The 14,239-nt window shown below is 49.6% G+C and overlaps 42 non-coding genes across 42 annotated transcripts; all 42 read left to right on the top strand.

The window, feature by feature from the left end:
- The first annotated feature begins 179 nt into the window (after window positions 1-179).
- LOC145027035 (5S ribosomal RNA) lies at window positions 180-298 on the top strand. The gene has a single exon (XR_013674979.1). It is a non-coding gene; the product is annotated as a 5S ribosomal RNA (ribosomal RNA).
- Window positions 299-516: 218 nt separating this feature from the next.
- Window positions 517-635, top strand: LOC145026987 (5S ribosomal RNA). The gene has a single exon (XR_013674934.1). It is a non-coding gene; the product is annotated as a 5S ribosomal RNA (ribosomal RNA).
- A 218-nt stretch (window positions 636-853) lies between these two features.
- LOC145017896 (5S ribosomal RNA) lies at window positions 854-972 on the top strand. Its single transcript, XR_013666698.1, has one exon. It is a non-coding gene; the product is annotated as a 5S ribosomal RNA (ribosomal RNA).
- Window positions 973-1,190: 218 nt separating this feature from the next.
- On the top strand, window positions 1,191-1,309 carry LOC145025439 (5S ribosomal RNA). The gene has a single exon (XR_013673454.1). It is a non-coding gene; the product is annotated as a 5S ribosomal RNA (ribosomal RNA).
- A 216-nt stretch (window positions 1,310-1,525) lies between these two features.
- Window positions 1,526-1,644, top strand: LOC145026378 (5S ribosomal RNA). Its single transcript, XR_013674354.1, has one exon. It is a non-coding gene; the product is annotated as a 5S ribosomal RNA (ribosomal RNA).
- A 218-nt stretch (window positions 1,645-1,862) lies between these two features.
- Window positions 1,863-1,981, top strand: LOC145025346 (5S ribosomal RNA). The gene has a single exon (XR_013673366.1). It is a non-coding gene; the product is annotated as a 5S ribosomal RNA (ribosomal RNA).
- Window positions 1,982-2,199: 218 nt separating this feature from the next.
- On the top strand, window positions 2,200-2,318 carry LOC145017904 (5S ribosomal RNA). Its single transcript, XR_013666699.1, has one exon. It is a non-coding gene; the product is annotated as a 5S ribosomal RNA (ribosomal RNA).
- Window positions 2,319-2,536: 218 nt separating this feature from the next.
- Window positions 2,537-2,655, top strand: LOC145025304 (5S ribosomal RNA). The gene has a single exon (XR_013673325.1). It is a non-coding gene; the product is annotated as a 5S ribosomal RNA (ribosomal RNA).
- A 218-nt stretch (window positions 2,656-2,873) lies between these two features.
- LOC145025644 (5S ribosomal RNA) lies at window positions 2,874-2,992 on the top strand. The gene has a single exon (XR_013673650.1). It is a non-coding gene; the product is annotated as a 5S ribosomal RNA (ribosomal RNA).
- A 218-nt stretch (window positions 2,993-3,210) lies between these two features.
- On the top strand, window positions 3,211-3,329 carry LOC145022093 (5S ribosomal RNA). Its single transcript, XR_013670232.1, has one exon. It is a non-coding gene; the product is annotated as a 5S ribosomal RNA (ribosomal RNA).
- A 218-nt stretch (window positions 3,330-3,547) lies between these two features.
- LOC145017911 (5S ribosomal RNA) lies at window positions 3,548-3,666 on the top strand. Its single transcript, XR_013666701.1, has one exon. It is a non-coding gene; the product is annotated as a 5S ribosomal RNA (ribosomal RNA).
- A 218-nt stretch (window positions 3,667-3,884) lies between these two features.
- Window positions 3,885-4,003, top strand: LOC145017918 (5S ribosomal RNA). The gene has a single exon (XR_013666712.1). It is a non-coding gene; the product is annotated as a 5S ribosomal RNA (ribosomal RNA).
- A 217-nt stretch (window positions 4,004-4,220) lies between these two features.
- Window positions 4,221-4,339, top strand: LOC145017925 (5S ribosomal RNA). Its single transcript, XR_013666714.1, has one exon. It is a non-coding gene; the product is annotated as a 5S ribosomal RNA (ribosomal RNA).
- A 218-nt stretch (window positions 4,340-4,557) lies between these two features.
- LOC145025980 (5S ribosomal RNA) lies at window positions 4,558-4,676 on the top strand. The gene has a single exon (XR_013673968.1). It is a non-coding gene; the product is annotated as a 5S ribosomal RNA (ribosomal RNA).
- Window positions 4,677-4,893: 217 nt separating this feature from the next.
- Window positions 4,894-5,012, top strand: LOC145025347 (5S ribosomal RNA). Its single transcript, XR_013673367.1, has one exon. It is a non-coding gene; the product is annotated as a 5S ribosomal RNA (ribosomal RNA).
- Window positions 5,013-5,230: 218 nt separating this feature from the next.
- LOC145025981 (5S ribosomal RNA) lies at window positions 5,231-5,349 on the top strand. The gene has a single exon (XR_013673969.1). It is a non-coding gene; the product is annotated as a 5S ribosomal RNA (ribosomal RNA).
- A 217-nt stretch (window positions 5,350-5,566) lies between these two features.
- Window positions 5,567-5,685, top strand: LOC145017932 (5S ribosomal RNA). The gene has a single exon (XR_013666717.1). It is a non-coding gene; the product is annotated as a 5S ribosomal RNA (ribosomal RNA).
- Window positions 5,686-5,903: 218 nt separating this feature from the next.
- On the top strand, window positions 5,904-6,022 carry LOC145025348 (5S ribosomal RNA). The gene has a single exon (XR_013673368.1). It is a non-coding gene; the product is annotated as a 5S ribosomal RNA (ribosomal RNA).
- Window positions 6,023-6,240: 218 nt separating this feature from the next.
- LOC145017934 (5S ribosomal RNA) lies at window positions 6,241-6,359 on the top strand. Its single transcript, XR_013666738.1, has one exon. It is a non-coding gene; the product is annotated as a 5S ribosomal RNA (ribosomal RNA).
- Window positions 6,360-6,577: 218 nt separating this feature from the next.
- On the top strand, window positions 6,578-6,696 carry LOC145025305 (5S ribosomal RNA). The gene has a single exon (XR_013673326.1). It is a non-coding gene; the product is annotated as a 5S ribosomal RNA (ribosomal RNA).
- A 218-nt stretch (window positions 6,697-6,914) lies between these two features.
- On the top strand, window positions 6,915-7,033 carry LOC145017942 (5S ribosomal RNA). Its single transcript, XR_013666745.1, has one exon. It is a non-coding gene; the product is annotated as a 5S ribosomal RNA (ribosomal RNA).
- A 218-nt stretch (window positions 7,034-7,251) lies between these two features.
- Window positions 7,252-7,370, top strand: LOC145022104 (5S ribosomal RNA). The gene has a single exon (XR_013670243.1). It is a non-coding gene; the product is annotated as a 5S ribosomal RNA (ribosomal RNA).
- A 218-nt stretch (window positions 7,371-7,588) lies between these two features.
- Window positions 7,589-7,707, top strand: LOC145017949 (5S ribosomal RNA). The gene has a single exon (XR_013666746.1). It is a non-coding gene; the product is annotated as a 5S ribosomal RNA (ribosomal RNA).
- A 218-nt stretch (window positions 7,708-7,925) lies between these two features.
- LOC145022115 (5S ribosomal RNA) lies at window positions 7,926-8,044 on the top strand. The gene has a single exon (XR_013670254.1). It is a non-coding gene; the product is annotated as a 5S ribosomal RNA (ribosomal RNA).
- A 218-nt stretch (window positions 8,045-8,262) lies between these two features.
- On the top strand, window positions 8,263-8,381 carry LOC145017956 (5S ribosomal RNA). Its single transcript, XR_013666751.1, has one exon. It is a non-coding gene; the product is annotated as a 5S ribosomal RNA (ribosomal RNA).
- A 218-nt stretch (window positions 8,382-8,599) lies between these two features.
- On the top strand, window positions 8,600-8,718 carry LOC145017961 (5S ribosomal RNA). The gene has a single exon (XR_013666752.1). It is a non-coding gene; the product is annotated as a 5S ribosomal RNA (ribosomal RNA).
- A 217-nt stretch (window positions 8,719-8,935) lies between these two features.
- On the top strand, window positions 8,936-9,054 carry LOC145017970 (5S ribosomal RNA). The gene has a single exon (XR_013666755.1). It is a non-coding gene; the product is annotated as a 5S ribosomal RNA (ribosomal RNA).
- Window positions 9,055-9,272: 218 nt separating this feature from the next.
- Window positions 9,273-9,391, top strand: LOC145025983 (5S ribosomal RNA). The gene has a single exon (XR_013673971.1). It is a non-coding gene; the product is annotated as a 5S ribosomal RNA (ribosomal RNA).
- A 217-nt stretch (window positions 9,392-9,608) lies between these two features.
- On the top strand, window positions 9,609-9,727 carry LOC145017977 (5S ribosomal RNA). The gene has a single exon (XR_013666759.1). It is a non-coding gene; the product is annotated as a 5S ribosomal RNA (ribosomal RNA).
- Window positions 9,728-9,945: 218 nt separating this feature from the next.
- Window positions 9,946-10,064, top strand: LOC145017983 (5S ribosomal RNA). Its single transcript, XR_013666761.1, has one exon. It is a non-coding gene; the product is annotated as a 5S ribosomal RNA (ribosomal RNA).
- Window positions 10,065-10,282: 218 nt separating this feature from the next.
- Window positions 10,283-10,401, top strand: LOC145017989 (5S ribosomal RNA). Its single transcript, XR_013666764.1, has one exon. It is a non-coding gene; the product is annotated as a 5S ribosomal RNA (ribosomal RNA).
- Window positions 10,402-10,619: 218 nt separating this feature from the next.
- LOC145017996 (5S ribosomal RNA) lies at window positions 10,620-10,738 on the top strand. The gene has a single exon (XR_013666765.1). It is a non-coding gene; the product is annotated as a 5S ribosomal RNA (ribosomal RNA).
- Window positions 10,739-10,956: 218 nt separating this feature from the next.
- On the top strand, window positions 10,957-11,075 carry LOC145018002 (5S ribosomal RNA). Its single transcript, XR_013666768.1, has one exon. It is a non-coding gene; the product is annotated as a 5S ribosomal RNA (ribosomal RNA).
- Window positions 11,076-11,293: 218 nt separating this feature from the next.
- LOC145018014 (5S ribosomal RNA) lies at window positions 11,294-11,412 on the top strand. Its single transcript, XR_013666782.1, has one exon. It is a non-coding gene; the product is annotated as a 5S ribosomal RNA (ribosomal RNA).
- Window positions 11,413-11,631: 219 nt separating this feature from the next.
- On the top strand, window positions 11,632-11,750 carry LOC145026688 (5S ribosomal RNA). The gene has a single exon (XR_013674647.1). It is a non-coding gene; the product is annotated as a 5S ribosomal RNA (ribosomal RNA).
- Window positions 11,751-11,968: 218 nt separating this feature from the next.
- Window positions 11,969-12,087, top strand: LOC145018020 (5S ribosomal RNA). Its single transcript, XR_013666786.1, has one exon. It is a non-coding gene; the product is annotated as a 5S ribosomal RNA (ribosomal RNA).
- Window positions 12,088-12,306: 219 nt separating this feature from the next.
- LOC145018023 (5S ribosomal RNA) lies at window positions 12,307-12,425 on the top strand. The gene has a single exon (XR_013666792.1). It is a non-coding gene; the product is annotated as a 5S ribosomal RNA (ribosomal RNA).
- Window positions 12,426-12,642: 217 nt separating this feature from the next.
- Window positions 12,643-12,761, top strand: LOC145025746 (5S ribosomal RNA). Its single transcript, XR_013673747.1, has one exon. It is a non-coding gene; the product is annotated as a 5S ribosomal RNA (ribosomal RNA).
- Window positions 12,762-12,979: 218 nt separating this feature from the next.
- On the top strand, window positions 12,980-13,098 carry LOC145025929 (5S ribosomal RNA). Its single transcript, XR_013673921.1, has one exon. It is a non-coding gene; the product is annotated as a 5S ribosomal RNA (ribosomal RNA).
- A 218-nt stretch (window positions 13,099-13,316) lies between these two features.
- Window positions 13,317-13,435, top strand: LOC145025607 (5S ribosomal RNA). Its single transcript, XR_013673616.1, has one exon. It is a non-coding gene; the product is annotated as a 5S ribosomal RNA (ribosomal RNA).
- Window positions 13,436-13,653: 218 nt separating this feature from the next.
- On the top strand, window positions 13,654-13,772 carry LOC145025608 (5S ribosomal RNA). Its single transcript, XR_013673617.1, has one exon. It is a non-coding gene; the product is annotated as a 5S ribosomal RNA (ribosomal RNA).
- A 218-nt stretch (window positions 13,773-13,990) lies between these two features.
- Window positions 13,991-14,109, top strand: LOC145018030 (5S ribosomal RNA). The gene has a single exon (XR_013666795.1). It is a non-coding gene; the product is annotated as a 5S ribosomal RNA (ribosomal RNA).
- The last annotated feature ends 130 nt before the right edge of the window (window positions 14,110-14,239 follow it).

The following is a 14,239-nucleotide window of genomic DNA, read 5'->3' on the forward strand; positions in this document are numbered from 1 at the left end:
GCGTTTTTTTTTTCTTTCTTGCTATATCCATGCTCGGGCGGCCTCCGGTTCAATGTTGATTGTTTTCTTGTTTCCCGAACCGAGCCGATCCATCACGTGGGTCCCACGCCTCGCGTCCGAAAGCAAACGAGGTTTTGCGTCTTGTAAGACATAAAAACAATAAGCATGGATAGTATTTCGGGTACGATCATACCAGCACTAATGCACCGGATCTCATCAGAACTCTGCAGTTAAGCGTGCTTGGGCGAGAGTAGTACTAGGATGGGTGACCCCCTGGGAAGTCCTCGTGTTGCACTCCCTTTTTCGTTGCCCGTCTGCGTTTTTTTATGTTTTAGGTGCGTTTTTTTTTTCTTTCTTGCTATATCCATGCTCGGGCGGCCTCCGGTTCAATGTTGATTGTTTTCTTGTTTCCCGAACCGAGCCGATCCATCACGTGGGTCCCACGCCTCGCGTCCGAAAGCAAACGAGGTTCTGCGTCTTGTAAGACATAAAAACAATAAGCATGGATAGTATTTCGGGTGCGATCATACCAGCACTAATGCACCGGATCCCATCAGGACTCCGCAGTTAAGCGTGCTTGGGGGAGAGTAGTACTAGGATGGGTGACCCCCTGGGAAGTCCTCGTGTTGCACTCCCTTTTTCGTTGCCCGTCTGCGTTTTTTTATGTTTTAGGTGCGTTTTTTTTTTCTTTCTTGCTATATCCATGCTCGGGCGGCCTCCGGTTCAATGTTGATTGTTTTCTTGTTTCCCGAACCGAGCCGATCCATCACGTGGGTCCCACGCCTCGCGTCCGAAAGCAAACGAGGTTCTGCGTCTTGTAAGACATAAAAACAATAAGCATGGATAGTATTTCGGGTGCGATCATACCAGCACTAATGCACCGGATCCCATCAGAACTCCGCAGTTAAGCGTGCTTGGGCGAGAGTAGTACTAGGATGGGTGACCCCCTGGGAAGTCCTCGTGTTGCACCCCCTTTTTCGTTGCCCGTCTGCGTTTTTTTATGTTTTAGGTGCGTTTTTTTTTTCTTTCTTGCTATATCCATGCTCGGGCGGCCTCCGGTTCAATGTTGATTGTTTTCTTGTTTCCCGAACCGAGCCGATCCATCACGTGGGTCCCACGCCTCGCGTCCGAAAGCAAACGAGGTTCTGCGTCTTGTAAGACATAAAAACAATAAGCATGGATAGTATTTCGGGTGCGATCATACCAGCACTAATGCACTGGATCCCATCAGAACTCCGCAGTTAAGCGTGCTTGGGCGAGAGTAGTACTAGGATGGGTGACCCCCTGGGAAGTCCTCGTGTTGCACCCCCTTTTTCGTTGCCCGTCTGCGTTTTTTTATGTTTTAGGTGCGTTTTTTTTCTTTCTTGCTATATCCATGCTCGGGCGGCCTCCGGTTCAATGTTGATTGTTTTCTTGTTTCCCGAACCGAGCCGATCCATCACGTGGGTCCCACGCCTCGCGTCCGAAAGCAAACGAGGTTCTGCGTCTTGTAAGACATAAAAACAATAAGCATGGATAGTATTTCGGGTGCGATCATACCAGCACTAATGCACCGGATCCCATCAGAACTCCGCAGTTAAGCGTGCTTGGGCGAGAGTAGTACTAGGATGGGTGACCCCCTGGGAAGTCCTCGTGTTTCACCCCCTTTTTCGTTGCCCGTCTGCGTTTTTTTATGTTTTAGGTGCGTTTTTTTTTTCTTTCTTGCTATATCCATGCTCGGGCGGCCTCCGGTTCAATGTTGTTTGTTTTCTTGTTTCCCGAACCGAGCCGATCCATCACGTGGGTCCCACGCCTCGCGTCCGAAAGCAAACGAGGTTCTGCGTCTTGTAAGACATAAAAACAATAAGCATGGATAGTATTTCGGGTGCGATCATACCAGCACTAATGCACCGGATCCCATCAGAACTCCGCAGTTAAGCGTGCTTGGGCGAGAGTAGTACTAGGATGGGTGACCCCCTGGGAAGTCCTTGTGTTGCACCCCCTTTTTCGTTGCCCGTCTGCGTTTTTTTATGTTTTAGGTGCGTTTTTTTTTTCTTTCTTGCTATATCCATGCTCGGGCGGCCTCCGGTTCAATGTTGATTGTTTTCTTGTTTCCCGAACCGAGCCGATCCATCACGTGGGTCCCACGCCTCGCGTCCGAAAGCAAACGAGGTTCTGCGTCTTGTAAGACATAAAAACAATAAGCATGGATAGTATTTCGGGTGCGATCATACCAGCACTAATGCACCGGATCCCATCAGAACTCCGCAGTTAAGCGTGCTTGGGCGAGAGTAGTACTAGGATGGGTGACCCCCTGGGAAGTCCTCGTGTTGCACCCCCTTTTTCGTTTCCCGTCTGCGTTTTTTTATGTTTTAGATGCGTTTTTTTTTTCTTTCTTGCTATATCCATGCTCGGGCGGCCTCCGGTTCAATGTTGATTGTTTTCTTGTTTCCCGAACCGAGCCGATCCATCACGTGGGTCCCACGCCTCGCGTCCGAAAGCAAACGAGGTTCTGCGTCTTGTAAGACATAAAAACAATAAGCATGGATAGTATTTCGGGTGTGATCATACCAGCACTAATGCACCGGATCCCATCAGAACTCCGCAGTTAAGCGTGCTTGGGCGAGAGTAGTACTAGGATGGGTGACCCCCTGGGAAGTCCTCGTGTTGCACCCCCTTTTTCGTTGCCCGTCTGCGTTTTTTTATGTTTTAGGTGCGTTTTTTTTTTCTTTCTTGCTATATCCATGCTCGGGCGGCCTCCGGTTCAATGTTGATTGTTTTCTTGTTTCCCGAACCGAGCCGATCCATCACGTGGGTCCCACGCCTCGCGTCCGAAAGCAAACGAGGTTCTGCGTCTTGTAAGACATAAAAACAATAAGCATGGATAGTATTTCGGGTGCGATCATACCAGCACTAATGCACCGGATCCCATCAGAACTCCGCAGTTAAGCGTGCTTGGGCGAGAGTAGTACTAGGATGGGTGACCCCCTTGGAAGTCCTCGTGTTGCACCCCCTTTTTCGTTGCCCGTCTGCGTTTTTTTATGTTTTAGGTGCGTTTTTTTTTTCTTTCTTGCTGTATCCATGCTCGGGCGGCCTCCGGTTCAATGTTGATTGTTTTCTTGTTTCCCGAACCGAGCCGATCCATCACGTGGGTCCCACGCCTCGCGTCCGAAAGCAAACGAGGTTCTGCGTCTTGTAAGACATAAAAACAATAAGCATGGATAGTATTTCGGGTGCGATCATACCAGCACTAATGCACCGGATCCCATCAGAACTCCGCAGTTAAGCGTGCTTGGGCGAGAGTAGTACTAGGATGGGTGACCCCCTGGGAAGTCCTCGTGTTGCACTCCCTTTTTCGTTGCCCGTCTGCGTTTTTTTATGTTTTAGGTGCGTTTTTTTTTTCTTTCTTGCTATATCCATGCTCGGGCGGCCTCCGGTTCAATGTTGATTGTTTTCTTGTTTCCCGAACCGAGCCGATCCATCACGTGGGTCCCACGCCTCGCGTCCGAAAGCAAACGAGGTTCTGCGTCTTGTAAGACATAAAAACAATAAGCATGGATAGTATTTCGGGTGCGATCATACCAGCACTAATGCACCGGATCCCATCAGAACTCCGCAGTTAAGCGTGCTTGGGCGAGAGTAGTACTAGGATGGGTGACCCCCTGGGAAGTCCTCGTGTTGCACCCCCTTTTTAGTTGCTCGTCTGCGTTTTTTTATGTTTTAGGTGCGTTTTTTTTTTCTTTCTTGCTATATCCATGCTCGGGCGGCCTCCGGTTCAATGTTGATTGTTTTCTTGTTTCCCGAACCGAGCCGATCCATCACGTGGGTCCCACGCCTCGCGTCCGAAAGCAAACGAGGTTCTGCGTCTTGTAAGACATAAAAACAATAAGCATGGATAGTATTTCGGGTGCGATCATACCAGCACTAATGCACCGGATCCCATCAGAACTCCGCAGTTAAGCGTGCTTGGGCGAGAGTAGTACTAGGATGGGTGACCCCCTGGGAAGTCCTCGTGTTGCACCCCCTTTTTCGTTGCCCGTCTGCGTTTTTTTATGTTTTAGGTGCGTTTTTTTTTCTTTCTTGCTATATCCATGCTCGGGCGGCCTCCGGTTCAATGTTGATTGTTTTCTTGTTTCCCGAACCGAGCCGATCCATCACGTGGGTCCCACGCCTCGCGTCCGAAAGCAAACGAGGTTCTGCGTCTTGTAAGACATAAAAACAATAAGCATGGATAGTATTTCGGGTGCGATCATACCAGCACTAATGCACCGGATCCCATCAGAACTCCGCAGTTAAGCGTGCTTGGGCGAGAGTAGTACTAGGATGGGTGACCCCCTGGGAAGTCCTCGTGTTGCACCCCCTTTTTCGTTGCCCGTCTGCGTTTTTTTATGTTTTAGATGCGTTTTTTTTTTCTTTCTTGCTATATCCATGCTCGGGCGGCCTCCGGTTCAATGTTGATTGTTTTCTTGTTTCCCGAACCGAGCCGATCCATCACGTGGGTCCCACGCCTCGCGTCCGAAAGCAAACGAGGTTCTGCGTCTTGTAAGACATAAAAACAATAAGCATGGATAGTATTTCGGGTGCGATCATACCAGCACTAATGCACCGGATCCCATCAGAACTCCGCAGTTAAGCGTTCTTGGGCGAGAGTAGTACTAGGATGGGTGACCCCCTGGGAAGTCCTCGTGTTGCACCCCCTTTTTCGTTGCCCGTCTGCGTTTTTTTATGTTTTAGGTGCGTTTTTTTTTCTTTCTTGCTATATCCATGCTCGGGCGGCCTCCGGTTCAATGTTGATTGTTTTCTTGTTTCCCGAACCGAGCCGATCCATCACGTGGGTCCCACGCCTCGCGTCCGAAAGCAAACGAGGTTCTGCGTCTTGTAAGACATAAAAACAATAAGCATGGATAGTATTTCGGGTGCGATCATACCAGCACTAATGCACCGGATCCCATCAGAACTCCGCAGTTAAGCGTGCTTGGGCGAGAGTAGTACTAGGATGGGTGACCCCCTGGGAAGTCCTTGTGTTGCACCCCCTTTTTCGTTGCCCGTCTGCGTTTTTTTATGTTTTAGGTGCGTTTTTTTTTTCTTTCTTGCTATATCCATGCTCGGGCGGCCTCCGGTTCAATGTTGATTATTTTCTTGTTTCCCGAACCGAGCCGATCCATCACGTGGGTCCCACGCCTCGCGTCCGAAAGCAAACGAGGTTCTGCGTCTTGTAAGACATAAAAACAATAAGCATGGATAGTATTTCGGGTGCGATCATACCAGCACTAATGCACCGGATCCCATCAGAACTCCGCAGTTAAGCGTTCTTGGGCGAGAGTAGTACTAGGATGGGTGACCCCCTGGGAAGTCCTCGTGTTGCACCCCCTTTTTCGTTGCCCGTCTGCGTTTTTTTATGTTTTAGGTGCGTTTTTTTTTCTTTCTTGCTATATCCATGCTCGGGCGGCCTCCGGTTCAATGTTGATTGTTTTCTTGTTTCCCGAACCGAGCCGATCCATCACGTGGGTCCCACGCCTCGCGTCCGAAAGCAAACGAGGTTCTGCGTCTTGTAAGACATAAAAACAATAAGCATGGATAGTATTTCGGGTGCGATCATACCAGCACTAATGCACCGGATCCCATCAGAACTCCGCAGTTAAGCGTGCTTGGGCGAGAGTAGTACTAGGATGGGTGACCCCCTGGGAAGTCCTCGTGTTGCACCCCCTTTTTCGTTGCCCGTCTGCGTTTTTTTATGTTTTAGGTGCGTTTTTTTTTTCTTTCTTGCTATATCCATGCTCGGGCGGCCTCCGGTTCAATGTTGTTTGTTTTCTTGTTTCCCGAACCGAGCCGATCCATCACGTGGGTCCCACGCCTCGCGTCCGAAAGCAAACGAGGTTCTGCGTCTTGTAAGACATAAAAACAATAAGCATGGATAGTATTTCGGGTGCGATCATACCAGCACTAATGCACCGGATCCCATCAGAACTCCGCAGTTAAGCGTGCTTGGGCGAGAGTAGTACTAGGATGGGTGACCCCCTGGGAAGTCCTTGTGTTGCACCCCCTTTTTCGTTGCCCGTCTGCGTTTTTTTATGTTTTAGGTGCGTTTTTTTTTTCTTTCTTGCTATATCCATGCTCGGGCGGCCTCCGGTTCAATGTTGATTGTTTTCTTGTTTCCCGAACCGAGCCGATCCATCACGTGGGTCCCACGCCTCGCGTCCGAAAGCAAACGAGGTTCTGCGTCTTGTAAGACATAAAAACAATAAGCATGGATAGTATTTCGGGTGCGATCATACCAGCACTAATGCACCGGATCCCATCAGAACTCCGCAGTTAAGCGTGCTTGGGCGAGAGTAGTACTAGGATGGGTGACCCCCTGGGAAGTCCTCGTGTTGCACCCCCTTTTTCGTTTCCCGTCTGCGTTTTTTTATGTTTTAGATGCGTTTTTTTTTTCTTTCTTGCTATATCCATGCTCGGGCGGCCTCCGGTTCAATGTTGATTGTTTTCTTGTTTCCCGAACCGAGCCGATCCATCACGTGGGTCCCACGCCTCGCGTCCGAAAGCAAACGAGGTTCTGCGTCTTGTAAGACATAAAAACAATAAGCATGGATAGTATTTCGGGTGTGATCATACCAGCACTAATGCACCGGATCCCATCAGAACTCCGCAGTTAAGCGTGCTTGGGCGAGAGTAGTACTAGGATGGGTGACCCCCTGGGAAGTCCTCGTGTTGCACCCCCTTTTTCGTTGCCCGTCTGCGTTTTTTTATGTTTTAGGTGCGTTTTTTTTTTCTTTCTTGCTATATCCATGCTCGGGCGGCCTCCGGTTCAATGTTGATTGTTTTCTTGTTTCCCGAACCGAGCCGATCCATCACGTGGGTCCCACGCCTCGCGTCCGAAAGCAAACGAGGTTCTGCGTCTTGTAAGACATAAAAACAATAAGCATGGATAGTATTTCGGGTGCGATCATACCAGCACTAATGCACCGGATCCCATCAGAACTCCGCAGTTAAGCGTGCTTGGGCGAGAGTAGTACTAGGATGGGTGACCCCCTGGGAAGTCCTCGTGTTGCACCCCCTTTTTCGTTGCCCGTCTGCGTTTTTTTATGTTTTAGGTGCGTTTTTTTTTTCTTTCTTGCTGTATCCATGCTCGGGCGGCCTCCGGTTCAATGTTGATTGTTTTCTTGTTTCCCGAACCGAGCCGATCCATCACGTGGGTCCCACGCCTCGCGTCCGAAAGCAAACGAGGTTCTGCGTCTTGTAAGACATAAAAACAATAAGCATGGATAGTATTTCGGGTGCGATCATACCAGCACTAATGCACCGGATCCCATCAGAACTCCGCAGTTAAGCGTGCTTGGGCGAGAGTAGTACTAGGATGGGTGACCCCCTGGGAAGTCCTCGTGTTGCACTCCCTTTTTCGTTGCCCGTCTGCGTTTTTTTATGTTTTAGGTGCGTTTTTTTTTTCTTTCTTGCTATATCCATGCTCGGGCGGCCTCCGGTTCAATGTTGATTGTTTTCTTGTTTCCCGAACCGAGCCGATCCATCACGTGGGTCCCACGCCTCGCGTCCGAAAGCAAACGAGGTTCTGCGTCTTGTAAGACATAAAAACAATAAGCATGGATAGTATTTCGGGTGCGATCATACCAGCACTAATGCACCGGATCCCATCAGAACTCCGCAGTTAAGCGTGCTTGGGCGAGAGTAGTACTAGGATGGGTGACCCCCTGGGAAGTCCTCGTGTTGCACCCCCTTTTTCGTTGCCCGTCTGCGTTTTTTTATGTTTTAGGTGCGTTTTTTTTTTCTTTCTTGCTGTATCCATGCTCGGGCGGCCTCCGGTTCAATGTTGATTGTTTTCTTGTTTCCCGAACCGAGCCGATCCATCACGTGGGTCCCACGCCTCGCGTCCGAAAGCAAACGAGGTTCTGCGTCTTGTAAGACATAAAAACAATAAGCATGGATAGTATTTCGGGTGCGATCATACCAGCACTAATGCACCGGATCCCATCAGAACTCCGCAGTTAAGCGTGCTTGGGCGAGAGTAGTACTAGGATGGGTGACCCCCTGGGAAGTCCTCGTGTTGCACTCCCTTTTTCGTTGCCCGTCTGCGTTTTTTTATGTTTTAGGTGCGTTTTTTTTTTCTTTCTTGCTATATCCATGCTCGGGCGGCCTCCGGTTCAATGTTGATTGTTTTCTTGTTTCCCGAACCGAGCCGATCCATCACGTGGGTCCCACGCCTCGCGTCCGAAAGCAAACGAGGTTCTGCGTCTTGTAAGACATAAAAACAATAAGCATGGATAGTATTTCGGGTGCGATCATACCAGCACTAATGCACCGGATCCCATCAGAACTCCGCAGTTAAGCGTGCTTGGGCGAGAGTAGTACTAGGATGGGTGACCCCCTGGGAAGTCCTCGTGTTGCACCCCCTTTTTCGTTGCTCGTCTGCGTTTTTTTATGTTTTAGGTGCGTTTTTTTTTTCTTTCTTGCTATATCCATGCTCGGGCGGCCTCCGGTTCAATGTTGATTGTTTTCTTGTTTCCCGAACCGAGCCGATCCATCACGTGGGTCCCACGCCTCGCGTCCGAAAGCAAACGAGGTTCTGCGTCTTGTAAGACATAAAAACAATAAGCATGGATAGTATTTCGGGTGCGATCATACCAGCACTAATGCACCGGATCCCATCAGAACTCCGCAGTTAAGCGTGCTTGGGCGAGAGTAGTACTAGGATGGGTGACCCCCTGGGAAGTCCTCGTGTTGCACCCCCTTTTTCGTTGCCCGTCTGCGTTTTTTTATGTTTTAGGTGCGTTTTTTTTTCTTTCTTGCTATATCCATGCTCGGGCGGCCTCCGGTTCAATGTTGATTGTTTTCTTGTTTCCCGAACCGAGCCGATCCATCACGTGGGTCCCACGCCTCGCGTCCGAAAGCAAACGAGGTTCTGCGTCTTGTAAGACATAAAAACAATAAGCATGGATAGTATTTCGGGTGCGATCATACCAGCACTAATGCACCGGATCCCATCAGAACTCCGCAGTTAAGCGTGCTTGGGCGAGAGTAGTACTAGGATGGGTGACCCCCTGGGAAGTCCTCGTGTTGCACCCCCTTTTTCGTTGCCCGTCTGCGTTTTTTTATGTTTTAGATGCGTTTTTTTTTTCTTTCTTGCTATATCCATGCTCGGGCGGCCTCCGGTTCAATGTTGATTGTTTTCTTGTTTCCCGAACCGAGCCGATCCATCACGTGGGTCCCACGCCTCGCGTCCGAAAGCAAACGAGGTTCTGCGTCTTGTAAGACATAAAAACAATAAGCATGGATAGTATTTCGGGTGCGATCATACCAGCACTAATGCACCGGATCCCATCAGAACTCCGCAGTTAAGCGTTCTTGGGCGAGAGTAGTACTAGGATGGGTGACCCCCTGGGAAGTCCTCGTGTTGCACCCCCTTTTTCGTTGCCCGTCTGCGTTTTTTTATGTTTTAGGTGCGTTTTTTTTTCTTTCTTGCTATATCCATGCTCGGGCGGCCTCCGGTTCAATGTTGATTGTTTTCTTGTTTCCCGAACCGAGCCGATCCATCACGTGGGTCCCACGCCTCGCGTCCGAAAGCAAACGAGGTTCTGCGTCTTGTAAGACATAAAAACAATAAGCATGGATAGTATTTCGGGTGCGATCATACCAGCACTAATGCACCGGATCCCATCAGAACTCCGCAGTTAAGCGTGCTTGGGCGAGAGTAGTACTAGGATGGGTGACCCCCTGGGAAGTCCTCGTGTTGCACCCCCTTTTTCGTTGCTCGTCTGCGTTTTTTTATGTTTTAGGTGCGTTTTTTTTTTCTTTCTTGCTATATCCATGCTCGGGCGGCCTCCGGTCCAATGTTGATTGTTTTCTTGTTTCCCGAACCGAGCCGATCCATCACGTGGGTCCCACGCCTCGCGTCCGAAAGCAAACGAGGTTCTGCGTCTTGTCAGACATAAAAACAATAAGCATGGATAGTATTTCGGGTGCGATCATACCAGCACTAATGCACCGGATCCCATCAGAACTCCGCAGTTAAGCGTGCTTGGGCGAGAGTAGTACTAGGATGGGTGACCCCCTGGGAAGTCCTCGTGTTGCACCCCCTTTTTCGTTGCTCGTCTGCGTTTTTTTATGTTTTAGGTGCGTTTTTTTTTTCTTTCTTGCTATATCCATGCTCGGGCGGCCTCCGGTCCAATGTTGATTGTTTTCTTGTTTCCCGAACCGAGCCGATCCATCACGTGGGTCCCACGCCTCGCGTCCGAAAGCAAACGAGGTTCTGCGTCTTGTAAGACATAAAAACAATAAGCATGGATAGTATTTCGGGTGCGATCATACCAGCACTAATGCACCGGATCCCATCAGAACTCCGCAGTTAAGCGTGCTTGGGCGAGAGTAGTACTAGGATGGGTGACCCCCTGGGAAGTCCTCGTGTTGCACCCCCTTTTTCGTTGCCCGTCTGCGTTTTTTTATGTTTTAGGTGCGTTTTTTTTTTCTTTCTTGCTATATCCATGCTCGGGCGGCCTCCGGTTCAATGTTGATTGTTTTCTTGTTTCCCGAACCGAGCCGATCCATCACGTGGGTCCCACGCCTCGCGTCCGAAAGCAAACGAGGTTCTGCGTCTTGTAAGACATAAAAACAATAAGCATGGATAGTATTTCGGGTGCGATCATACCAGCACTAATGCACCGGATCCCATCAGAACTCCGCAGTTAAGCGTGCTTGGGCGAGAGTAGTACTAGGATGGGTGACCCCCTGGGAAGTCCTCGTGTTGCACCCCCTTTTTCGTTGCCCGTCTGCGTTTTTTTATGTTTTAGGTGCGTTTTTTTTTTCTTTCTTGCTATATCCATGCTCGGGCGGCCTCCGGTCCAATGTTGATTGTTTTCTTGTTTCCCGAACCGAGCCGATCCATCACGTGGGTCCCACGCCTCGCGTCCGAAAGCAAACGAGGATCTGCGTCTTGTAAGACATAAAAACAATAAGCATGGATAGTATTTCGGGTGCGATCATACCAGCACTAATGCACCGGATCCCATCAGAACTCCGCAGTTAAGCGTGCTTGGGCGAGAGTAGTACTAGGATGGGTGACCCCCTGGGAAGTCCTCGTGTTGCACCCCCTTTTTCGTTGCTCGTCTGCGTTTTTTTATGTTTTAGGTGCGTTTTTTTTTTCTTTCTTGCTATATCCATGCTCGGGCGGCCTCCGGTCCAATGTTGATTGTTTTCTTGTTTCCCGAACCGAGCCGATCCATCACGTGGGTCCCACGCCTCGCGTCCGAAAGCAAACGAGGTTCTGCGTCTTGTAAGACATAAAAACAATAAGCATGGATAGTATTTCGGGTGCGATCATACCAGCACTAATGCACCGGATCCCATCAGAACTCCGCAGTTAAGCGTGCTTGGGCGAGAGTAGTACTAGGATGGGTGACCCCCTGGGAAGTCCTCGTGTTGCACCCCCTTTTTCGTTGCCCGTCTGCGTTTTTTTATGTTTTAGGTGCGTTTTTTTTTTTCTTTCTTGCTATATCCATGCTCGGGCGGCCTCCGGTTCAATGTTGATTGTTTTCTTGTTTCCCGAACCGAGCCGATCCATCACGTGGGTCCCACGCCTCGCGTCCGAAAGCAAACGAGGTTCTGCGTCTTGTAAGACATAAAAACAATAAGCATGGATAGTATTTCGGGTGCGATCATACCAGCACTAATGCATCGGATCCCATCAGAACTCCGCAGTTAAGCGTGCTTGGGCGAGAGTAGTACTAGGATGGGTGATCCCCTGGGAAGTCCTCGTGTTGCACTCCCTTTTTCGTTGCCCGTCTGCGTTTTTTTATGTTTTAGGTGCGTTTTTTTTTTCTTTCTTGCTATATCCATGCTCGGGCGGCCTCCGGTTCAATGTTGATTGTTTTCTTGTTTCCCGAACCGAGCCGATCCATCACGTGGGTCCCACGCCTCGCGTCCGAAAGCAAACGAGGATCTGCGTCTTGTAAGACATAAAAACAATAAGCATGGATAGTATTTCGGGTGCGATCATACCAGCACTAATGCACCGGATCCCATCAGAACTCCGCAGTTAAGCGTGCTTGGGCGAGAGTAGTACTAGGATGGGTGACCCCCTGGGAAGTCCTCGTGTTGCACCCCCTTTTTCGTTGCTCGTCTGCGTTTTTTTATGTTTTAGGTGCGTTTTTTTTTTTCTTTCTTGCTATATCCATGCTCGGGCGGCCTCCGGTTCAATGTTGATTGTTTTCTTGTTTCCCGAACCGAGCCGATCCATCACGTGGGTCCCACGCCTCGCGTCCGAAAGCAAACGAGGTTCTGCGTCTTGTAAGACATAAAAACAATAAGCATGGATAGTATTTCGGGTGCGATCATACCAGCACTAATGCACCGGATCCCATCAGAACTCCGCAGTTAAGCGTGCTTGGGCGAGAGTAGTACTAGGATGGGTGACCCCCTGGGAAGTCCTCGTGTTGCACCCCCTTTTTCGTTGCCCGTCTGCGTTTTTTTATGTTTTAGGTGCGTTTTTTTTTCTTTCTTGCTATATCCATGCTCGGGCGGCCTCCGGTTCAATGTTGATTGTTTTCTTGTTTCCCGAACCGAGCCGATCCATCACGTGGGTCCCACGCCTCGCGTCCGAAAGCAAACGAGGTTCTGCGTCTTGTAAGACATAAAAACAATAAGCATGGATAGTATTTCGGGTGCGATCATACCAGCACTAATGCACCGGATCCCATCAGAACTCCGCAGTTAAGCGTGCTTGGGTGAGAGTAGTACTAGGATGGGTGACCCCCTGGGAAGTCCTCGTGTTGCACCCCCTTTTTCGTTGCCCGTCTGCGTTTTTTTATGTTTTAGGTGCGTTTTTTTTTTCTTTCTTGCTATATCCATGCTCGGGCGGCCTCCGGTTCAATGTTGATTGTTTTCTTGTTTCCCGAACCGAGCCGATCCATCACGTGGGTCCCACGCCTCGCGTCCGAAAGCAAACGAGGTTCTGCGTCTTGTAAGACATAAAAACAATAAGCATGGATAGTATTTCGGGTGCGATCATACCAGCACTAATGCATCGGATCCCATCAGAACTCCGCAGTTAAGCGTGCTTGGGCGAGAGTAGTACTAGGATGGGTGACCCCCTGGGAAGTCCTCGTGTTGCACTCCCTTTTTCGTTGCCCGTCTGCGTTTTTTTATGTTTTAGGTGCGTTTTTTTTTTCTTTCTTGCTATATCCATGCTCGGGCGGCCTCCGGTTCAATGTTGATTGTTTTCTTGTTTCCCGAACCGAGCCGATCCATCACGTGGGTCCCACGCCTCGCGTCCGAAAGCAAACGAGGTTCTGCGTCTTGTAAGACATAAAAACAATAAGCATGGATAGTATTTCGGGTGCGATCATACCAGCACTAATGCACCGGATCCCATCAGAACTCCGCAGTTAAGCGTGTTTGGGCGAGAGTAGTACTAGGATGGGTGACCCCCTGGGAAGTCCTCGTGTTGCACCCCTTTTTTCGTTGCTCGTCTGCGTTTTTTTATGTTTTAGGTGCGTTTTTTTTTTCTTTCTTGCTATATCCATGCTCGGGCGGCCTCCGGTTCAATGTTGATTGTTTTCTTGTTTCCCGAACCGAGCCGATCCATCACGTGGGTCCCACGCCTCGCGTCCGAAAGCAAACGAGGTTCTGCGTCTTGTAAGACATAAAAACAATAAGCATGGATAGTATTTCGGGTGCGATCATACCAGCACTAATGCACCGGATCCCATCAGAACTCCGCAGTTAAGCGTGTTTGGGCGAGAGTAGTACTAGGATGGGTGACCCCCTGGGAAGTCCTCGTGTTGCACCCCTTTTTTCGTTGCTCGTCTGCGTTTTTTTATGTTTTAGGTGCGTTTTTTTTTTCTTTCTTGCTATATCCATGCTCGGGCGGCCTCCGGTTCAATGTTGATTGTTTTCTTGTTTCCCGAACCGAGCCGATCCATCACGTGGGTCCCACGCCTCGCGTCCGAAAGCAAACGAGGTTCTGCGTCTTGTAAGACATAAAAACAATAAGCATGGATAGTATTTCGGGTGCGATCATACCAGCACTAATGCACCGGATCCCATCAGAACTCCGCAGTTAAGCGTGCTTGGGCGAGAGTAGTACTAGGATGGGTGACCCCCTGGGAAGTCCTCGTGTTGCACCCCCTTTTTCGTTGCTCGTCTGCGTTTTTTTATGTTTTAGGTGCGTTTTTTTTTTTCTTTCTTGCTATATCCATGCTCGGGCGGCCTCCGGTTCAATGTTGATTGTTTTCTTGTTTCCCGAACCGAGCCGATC

Source organism: Lactuca saligna, chromosome 1 (assembly GCF_052625555.1).
Source record: "Lactuca saligna cultivar CGN05327 chromosome 1, ASM5262555v1, whole genome shotgun sequence".
NCBI lineage: Eukaryota > Viridiplantae > Streptophyta > Magnoliopsida > Asterales > Asteraceae > Lactuca > Lactuca saligna.